This window comes from Zalophus californianus, chromosome 3, assembly GCF_009762305.2.
Source record: "Zalophus californianus isolate mZalCal1 chromosome 3, mZalCal1.pri.v2, whole genome shotgun sequence".
Taxonomy (NCBI): Eukaryota; Metazoa; Chordata; class Mammalia; order Carnivora; family Otariidae; genus Zalophus; species Zalophus californianus.
Genome location: NC_045597.1, coordinates 102,804,225 through 102,813,836, shown reverse-complemented (window position 1 = coordinate 102,813,836; position 9,612 = coordinate 102,804,225). Strand labels below are relative to the sequence as shown.

At 43.0% G+C, this 9,612-nt stretch overlaps 1 long non-coding RNA gene across 2 annotated transcripts in view; it reads right to left on the bottom strand.

The window, feature by feature from the left end:
* Nucleotides 1-7,765: 7,765 nt before the first annotated feature.
* Nucleotides 7,766-9,612, bottom strand: part of LOC113919284 — an 86,614-nt gene continuing 84,767 nt past the window's right edge. For both annotated transcript variants that reach the window (XR_003518934.2, XR_003518933.1), the window contains exon 3: nucleotides 7,766-7,880. This is a non-coding gene — a long non-coding RNA (uncharacterized LOC113919284). The remainder of the gene's footprint in view (nucleotides 7,881-9,612) is intronic.

The window sequence follows — 9,612 nt, the reverse complement described above, 5'->3', positions numbered from 1 at the left end:
ATAATGGCTACTGTTTTGGGGCAACATAGTTTGTAACTGTTCCTTTAAGGAGTGATATGCTGACAGGAACCATTATAAACATTAACTCAAATGGGTATCAGAGTAACTGCATTTTGGGTACCCTTTCTGCCACCACTACCCCATTTCCTTAAATCTGTTGGTGTTGGACCCATAGCTTGTCTTTTATAATAAGAAAAAAATCTATCCCTTAGGATCCATTCTGCGAACCATTACAGTTCAGCTGAGTTACTTTAACTTCTATGTGCCTCGGCCTCTCCCTCCCAATGATTGAAGTTTCAAATGAAAAACTCAGTTCCCATTTTCTAAGGAAAAGAGAGATGAAGTCCTTGGTGGGTCTAGTTAAAATGGCAGTATGATAAGCTATTAGGAGCACAGGCTTTGGATAGAGCAAGCCATAGAGGTTTAGCTCCCAGCTCTACTATGTATTAGCTATGTATGAATTACATGAACTTCTCAGGGTCTCAACTCCTACATCTGTAAAATGGGGATAATAAGAGTCTAGGGTGTGTTGAGGATCAAATGAGATCATTTAGGCACAATGCCTACCTAGCATATGATAGGCATTCAATAAATGTTACCTATTACCATTAATAGCAGACATTATACAGGCCAGCCCTGGAAGTAGCATCACACCCCAGTCTCGTGCTGGTTTGAGTAAGTTAATGCCTCTCTGCATTCGTTTATCATCTCAAAAGTGGATACAAGGCTTTTGATATGACACAAGAATAGCTCAATTTCCTAAATCGGTGATCAGGATTAGGAAAATTTACAGGATGTGTCTCCTTACTAGAAGTGGGTGAAGGACAGAGGGTTTGGAGGACTTGCCCAATAAACATTACCTACTATGTGATTTGTTATTTTTCCCAGATACTTATCTACCAGTGCTGCCCACTTAACCCAAGAGACTTACTCATAATTCTTAGCCCAGCTGCCAGGCCAGTGGTCATCTGTTTAGAACTTCAAATGAGTGCCCTCAGACCCGCCTACTTTCTCCACATAATGCTGCAAGATAAGTCTCCCCTGGCTCCTGATAAATGCTTTGAAGAACATCTTGCCTGTTAACAAACAGCTTTTGATTGTGCCTGGGTTTGATCTTTATTTTGTCCTTATTCATCAGACCCCTTTAAATGGGTTCTTTCACACTCCTCAGATTAGCCTAAAGGAAACCCATGAAACAATGGGTCCAATTCTCCCTGGGTGCAAGGAGTGGGCTGTCAAAAGACCACATATGGCTTCCTGCAGGGCTGTGAGCAGAAAGAGGGATTGGTGATGTTGCCAGCACTAGTGAAAAGTGAATTAGATCAGCTTCAAAAGCAGTGAGGTAGGGTGGAAAGCAGAAACACGGCACACAGCTGTCTGGCCCAGGAGGACAATCTCCACTCACGTCCAGAGAAAGCTTATTTCCCTCAGACACAGGCAGCTTCTTCCTGGGAAAGGCCAGGGTCATCACTAGTGTCCAGAACACCATAGCTGCCGGTAGAACTGGAAACCAGCCAGTGGATTTGGAGGACTGGAGAATACACTGCCCACAAAACCTGGTGTGTTTCTGAACTTATTCTGTTGGCACAGTTGGTCCTTTGGGGAAACGGGCATTCCCTGGCCTAGAGGGCCTGAACTGTGGCCACCTCTCCCACCTTAGTGGTCAGTGCACAGCCCAGGCTGGCCCACTGGAATCCTACCCTTCTGGACACTGACTGGCCTAGTGATTGACCTAGTGAAGAACCCATGACTCGTGCAGAATCATTCAGTTTTGCTGAGAGAGACAGAGACAGAGAATTTATATCTTTTTCTCCTCCAAAGGTCAAGTAACTAGTCTATGTTTGGTGACACATGGAGGGAGTTGGGAATGAAGAAAGACACAGCCCTAAAAATATAATTTGAGCCCCTGAATACTGCCATGCCTGAACGCCTGAAGTTTTATCCCTTTGGACTTGATAGCTATGACAGCCAATAAGTGACCCTTTTTTGCTTTTGTTAATTTGAATTAGTACTCTGACACTTGCAACTGAGAGGACAAAATGCTAACATAACATTCAAGTCTCCCTAAGAATTTGTAGATAGAAATAGACATGATGAAAGCAGTGTTTTAGGAATATTTGTTTGACAATGATTCTTAAGATAAATTAGAGTATAGGCACAAGGTTGGGAGCCTGTTACCATAATCTAAGCCTCAGGATTTTTTATTTCAAGCAGTAGAAGTCAATTCTAAGTGATTAGGTAGAAAGGGAGTTTATGCAAAAGATATGGGAGACTCAGGCCCTACAACTTGGCCAAGCCATTCTAATATGTCGATGATCTCAATCACAAAGACATTTTCTTATTTGAAAGTGGCCAAATAATTTTCAATGAATATTTTAAAAAGTATTTGAACAAAACACTTTCTATAGACATATAAGTCATATTGAATATTTATACCAAATAAGCTACAAGGGCCATATTATTTTACTCACATATTGTAAACATAATATACATAAGGCAAAATGGAATTGTTAAGAAGACTGGAGAAACAGCCTTGAAACTAAACTTTAGAAATGATGCTCACCTCATTGCAGAACTGGTCTGATGTGATAATCACAGCTGCTACCACAAAATATGAGGCATTTCAGTTTGCACTGCCATTTTTGTGCCACTTCTGAGCAATGCTTGAGCCTGGAACTCAAATTCAGACCAATCTCTACCACTGCCAGCCCCATTATAATTTCTGAACCAGGAGCTCATATGGCTTTGACTTCTGCCACTATTTCTGCATGGTGTCTTTCCCTCACTAGTCCCTGAGTCAAAGCCTGGTCCCAATGTGACTCATTGCTGGACTCTTACAGACTGATCTGTATTCTACCCCCCAAATTCATATGTTGAAGTCTAACTCCCAATATGACTGTATCTGGAGATAGGGCTTTTAAAGAGGTAATTGAGGTTAAATGAGGTCATAAGGGTGGGGCCCTAATCCAGGATGACTGTGTCCTCATAAGAAGAGAGAGAGAAACTAGGGGTGCATGCACACAGAGAAAAGACCATGTAAGAACACACTGAGAAAGCAGCCATCTGCAAACCAACAAGAAAGTCCTCAGGAGAAACAAACCCTGTCAATACCTTGCCTGGGGACTTCTAGCCTCCAAAAGTTTGAGAAAATAAATTTCTGTTGGTTAAGACCCCCAGTTTATGGTATTTAGTTATGACAGCGCTAGCAAATGAATACTGATTCCTATACCTTTTCCTTGAGCAAGAGAGCCTGGGAAGTGGCAGATAGTAAGTAGCACTAAAGATGAACTCAAGAGACCTCATGAATGAAGATGAAAGAGGATTTGGTGACTAATGAGAAGTGAGGATGAAGACGGCGACTGAGTCAAAAGAGGTGTCTCAGATTTAGAACTCGGTGGGTAGAAAAACGACAGTGACCTAGTAGAGATAGAGAAGTTCTACAAAGAATTAACTCTGGGAGAAGTTCAACTCTGCATGTTTTGAAAATTTAGAGGTATCCGAGTGGAAATTGGAAGTGGGCGTGGGAGGCCTGAAACACAATTTGACTCTAGTGTGTGGAGGTAAAAGCTGAGGCTGTTAGATTGAGAAGGAGATCTAAGATCTTCAGAAAAGCTCAGCTAGAGATGGAGGGAGGGGAAATATCAGGTAGGCCAGTTAGGATGGTCTAATTATGCTCCAGTAACAACCCTAAAATCTTAAAGGCAAGTAAGATTTATTTCTTGCCCTGATTCATGTCCACTGAGTTAGCTGGTCGATTTATCCACCATAAGCCCTCAGAGACCCAGGCTGACAGGCTCCATCTGGACATGTGCTTCAATGTCACCAACCATGTCAGGGAGAGGTGAGTGTGGGCAAATCAGGCACAGATTCTTTTTTTTTTTTTAATATTTTATTTATTTATTTGACAAAGAGAGCAAGAGAGAGCACAAGCAGGGATGGGGGTGGGCAGGGAGAGGAGAAGCAGACGCCCCGCTGAGCAGGGAGCCCAGCGTGGGGCTTGATCCCAGCACCTGGTGATCATTACCAGAGCTGAAGGCAGATGTTTAACCGACTGAGCCACCCAGGTGCCCCCAGGCACAGATTCTTAATGCTTCTGCATGAAAGTCACTTCCATTCCCTTCTAACTGGCCAAAATAAAACTATGTGCACATTCAACCTCAAAGGGATTGAGAAAGTATAATCAAATCATGTACCCAAAAGGAATAGAAATGGAAATATTTGGTGAACAGCATTGATGACAACCACAGGAGATAAGAGGAAGAACAGGTATCAGTAGAAGAGACAGGGACAGATCAAATTTTAGAGATAGATCCTGAAATAGGGAAATGTAGGATCAAAATGGCCAATACAAAATATAAGGGAGACTACTCAGTGCTTTGCTTCTAGAAAAGTAGTCATGGACGTGTGTGTGTGTGTGTGTGTGTGTGTGTGTGAGAGAGAGAGAGAGAGAGAGAGAGAGAGACAGAGAGAGAGAGTGTGTGTGTATTACGTGATTTTGTTTTGTTTTGGTTTTTACTGTATAGCATCTGGCTTCCCTTCCTATTTAGGGGAAATTTCTCTTTTGTTAATAATCTTAGGAAAAGGGAGAGGTTGAGTCCAGATCTTCCCTCTTGCCACCCTCAGGAATCAAGGTACAGGCAAGTGGCTTGGGCAGGCTCATGACCTTTAAATCTTGACTAAGAGGTGGCTAGAATTTCCAACAGTAGTGTACTTCCATGCCAGAATCCAGCAGCCTCAGAGGTAATGTTGGCCTAACCATTCCTTAAAACACCAGCTTCTCAGCCCTCAGTGCTGCTTTATTTGCTGCCCACTCCCAAGTCCACATTTCTGGCCTCTTTTTGGTTCCAGAAGTCCTGATACACTCCCAATAAACTAATTAAGATAGCTAGAATTGGTCTCAGATTCTTGGATCCGGGAGCATCCTCATTGGAGTCCATCCCAGGGTGAGGCCTATAGGTGCAGTTGGAATTTAGGCAGCTTTTCTCACTGTTAGCCACAGCCCTATGATGGTTTAGTTGTCATTAGGACATAAGAAAATAGAACATAATGATTGTCAAAATCGTTGTTTCTAAAACAGCAAGATATGCAATGATAGGAGTAGAGGTGGAGGGAAAGTGACTTAGAATCTCCTGGGAAAGATTTTTGCCTCTCTATTCTTACATTGGGTTGGATTGGGAATGGAAACATACATAATGGACTTCTGTCATTTGTTCAGTGTCTGAGTCCCCTTCCTCTGCTGGGGAAATTCCCCATTGTGTGTCTTGGTGGCAAGTAGGGCCTGCCTCCTACCACAAAGCTGAAAATGTCATGTGCTCACTATCTTGACCCTGTTAGCCATGGCACATGAACTCAACTCAGTCCACTGGATTCTCCTACCCGGGGCTGTAGATCTGAAACAAGTGACAGAGAGTGGATTTAGAATTTAGCAGCATCAAGCCTAGAGGCAGTGCAGCTTTATTTCACTTGGCATAACGTCTTCAAGATTCATCCATATTTTAACATGTGACAGGATTTCCTTCCTTTTAGAGGCTGAATAATATTCTTTCTTTTAAAGATTTTTATTTATTTGAGAGTGAGAGAGAGAGCACAGAGCGGGGAGGGTCAGAGGGAGAAGCAGACTCCCCACTGAGCAGGGAGCCAGATGCGGGACTTGATCCTGGGACTCCAGGATCATGACCTGAGCCAAAGACAGTTGCTTAACTGACTGAGCCACCCAGGCACCCGAGGCTGAATAATAGTCTGCAAAGTATTTTGTCCACATTTTGTTTATCCATTCATCTATCAATGGACATTTGGCTTACTTCCACCTCTTGGTTATTGTGAATAATGTTGCTACGAACATGAGTGTGCAAATATCTCCTCAAGACCCTGCTTTCAATTTGTTTCGATAAATACCCAGAAGTGGGATTGCTGGTTCGTATAGTGGTTGTATGTTTAATTTTTTTGAGAGAACTCCATCCTTCTTCCATATTTGTCATACCATTTTATCTATTATGCTTAAAACTCCTCAAAGCAATTTTATATTTATAGGTTTGTGCTTATAACCCTATAGGAAGTAGGTAGAACGTGAATTATTATCCTCATCTTGTAGATGGATAAGGTTTCTTTTAATGAGAGCTGTTACTGATGAGCATGTATTGTGCAAATAAATGGTATGGAGTGGGGGAAAAATGTAGATCCACTGATAGAGATAACACGGTCTCTCTGTGACTCTGTCTTGCTGATACATATGTTTATTCATTTTTCACCCACATTCTCCTCTAAAAAAAAAAAAAGTATCTGCCTGAGGATTGAAATAAACCTAATGGTTTTTGATGAGGGCAGCTGGAAATATGGGAATGATTTTTGGTTTGGTTCTCACAATGCCCCCCACCCCCAATCCCCATTCCTTGGCATTTAGTGAGCAGGGCTGGGGACACCGAAAGTTTTACAGCATGGGACAGTCCCACACAAAGAAAAATGGTCCATTCCAAAATTTCAGTTGTACTACTTTGAGAAACACAAGCTCAGGACAAGATCAGTGGTGATGTCAAGGAGGAGGCTTGGGGGCTTTAGCTTCAAAAGTTCTCTAAGCCACTACCAATAATTCTAAGTGACAATGGCATGCTTACTACACAAACGCAGCTTTAAGCCAAGTCCCCCAGCCACCCCTCTTCTAACCAATCTCTACCTCTAAGCCCTGCTATAAAGAAAGTCTAGAGACACCACTGAACATGCTCAGAACTCAATACCCGGAAGTTCTGGAGTGCCCTTTTGACTTCCAAGCTGTGATTTCATCTTAAACATCAACAAAAATAAGATTTTTAAAGGAGCAGTTGAAAACCAGAACCACTTAACTTAAACCTATTTGCTGTTCGAACACGAGATTCCCAGTTTCAAGTCCTCTCTTAGACTAGAAGGACCCCACCTCCTGCCTGGCTTCTCCTTGGCAAGGCACTTTTACAAAGAAAAGGCCTCTTCCCCGAAGAGGTGTGTTTTACAAATAAAAATAATCTTGAAGAGATAACAAAGCCCTTTTCTGAGGTCCAGTTGAGGTCCACTCAACTGCCAGCCTGGAGCTGGCATTTGCCCATACTTCCTTCCTCCAATGCTCATTCTGCATACACCAAAAGTGACTGTGTACTGTGCCTCCAACCTGAATATTGGTGGCTCTCGGTATCCTGGAGCCTCTAATCTTGAACAGATCTAACTCAAAAGAGGAAAGAAAGGAAAGAGGAGGAAGGTGCTTACATGCTCATTAGCACTTCCAATTTCCTCTTTCACCCTCTTCATCCTCTCTCACATCTGGCACAATGAACCAATTCTTTGTGATTGATCATGGCCTATAGATAACAGGCTGTACTTTCTTGCTTTCATATTCCCTTGTCTGTCATACAAAGCCATCTAAAATGCTGCCTACAAGGAAAGTGGGCACAAATCTTCAAAACTTAAATATCCATGTAGGGAGTGTTTGTAAAGTTACTTTTTCCCTCCTTTTAAAAAAAGGAGGGAAAATCTGACTACTTCAGCCTTACCCTTTCAGAATGCAGTCAGAAAAAAACGTGAGTCATTTGGAAATGAGCACTCAGCCCATTCCTATCGCTCTGGAAGCTACAAACATTTTCATTGCACGTACATGGATGATCAATTTCTAAGCACATCTTTGTTTTTCTAAATAGCCGCATTATTTGTCTGATGTTGAAAATGGCATCTGTACTGTATGTAATTTCCATACTCACTTGGCACCATCAACTGCCTTTGATGACACTCAGGACTATTTCTTTTTTGTCTCCTCCTTCCTTCCAGCTGCAAGACCCAGATGTCAGGTTCAGGAATGCATTTTCTCTGGCAGAGATAGCTGCCTTCTCTCGGCAGTCCCGAAGTTGGTGGCTATTGTGGAACTGCCGGCAAAATAGCACAAGATCACACTAAAGACAGGATTCAAATGTTTTTGTGAGAGAGGAAAACAGCGTCCGAAACTAGGAGGAAAAACACATTTCTTACACCTCTAATTATAAGCCAGGCAAGTGGCAGGCAGTGCCTGAGCAAATTGCGGTTCTCCCCATTTATCTACCGCTCATTCATTTTCCCCGTTTGACAGTTTTGTATCTCCCCGGTCTGCATCTGAAATCAGCAGCTGGGTATGATGAAGGGTTTGGCTAAGTTAATCAAACCTGGGGTAGTGACAGGGTCAGGCCCTATGTAAAATATGTGAATAAGAAAAAGGAAAAACAGGAAGGAAGGAGAGAAAGAAGGGAGGGTGGGAGGCAGACAGCCTAACAGAATGGGGAAGGTGAAGCAAGGACAAGAACAGAAGACAGAGGACCACTCAGAACTACCTGGCCCTGGGGAGGACATTTGTAACAGCATTCATGTCACCTGGGTATTGGGACACCATGATTCGCTTTCTTTTTTAAGCAACTTTGTAAATATGAATGGAGATCAAGCTACAACCTGCCCTCTATTATCCCAGCCTGGCTTACAATGAGTCTAGCTTCAAAGACATCTTGAATGAGACAGAAACTCAAAGAACCATAGCCCAAAGCACCACATACTGGCAAGGTGGGGCGGGGGGGGGGCTATTTTAGACCAGGAGGTAAAGAGACTCTTAAGCCATAAGGGAGCCTTGTGGTGTCTAATTATTTTTTTTTTCCCCTTTCTGAGCAGCTGCTCTGGGCTGAGCAGTTGTGTGCAGGGCAGAGTTTAGAAGCTTCCCACGGTCAAGTCAGTCTACCGAGTGCCCACCAGCTGCCCCTTGCTCACTGCCTTGGACACTCCCAACAGTTCAAAGCAGTCTGCTGAAACTTTGTCAGTGAGAGTCTGTCTCCTGGGCCCAAATTCAGGTTGTCCAGCACTTTTGGAAGTATATAGCAGTGCTACATCTTAATGGAATTTGGCTTCTGGAATTCACCCATCCGCAGTCTGTGCCATGCTGTGCCCAGCTCTGCCATTTCACTGCATGGCCCATGTAGACCTGGGTGATGTCTCTCTTTAAGGGAGGTCCACTCAACTGCAGGCTGATTCTTCTGCTTCCCTCCACAGGCTAGCTCCCTAGACCGTGCTAGTTCCTGGAGCTCAAAGCAATCTAAGTGCAGTGCAGATGTGAGCCTTTCTCCATCGTCCATCCCTGAGTCTGGATAAATCAGTTCTTGAGAATGTCAACCAACTGGCATAAACCAACCCTGCAAATTCCCCTGGGAGCACACACCCAGCCACAGCTTCTCTATTCACCTCACCCTCACTGATTCAATTCTAGGGTGATTTTGATTCAAATGGACCCAAGGGAAAGCCAGTTGTAAGGATTTTGAAGGTTGGTCATACACTCCAGAGCACAGAAAATGGAGCACATCTATATTGACTCTTCAGACAAAAGTGAATATGGCAAATTTGTTGAAAGAAGGTACATTCATATCACAGGGAATAAATAAGTGCATAAACTCTACAGTAAAGTTTTTTTTAAATATCACAAATTTTTTAAAAGATTTCATTTATTCATTTGAGAAAGAGTGAGCATGAGTGGGGAGCAGGGAGAGAGAGACAGAGGGAGTGGGAGAAAGAGACTCCCCACTGAGCAGGAAACCCAATGCAGGGCTAAAATATCACAAATTTTGAGAATGGCTGGATTTTTAAGAG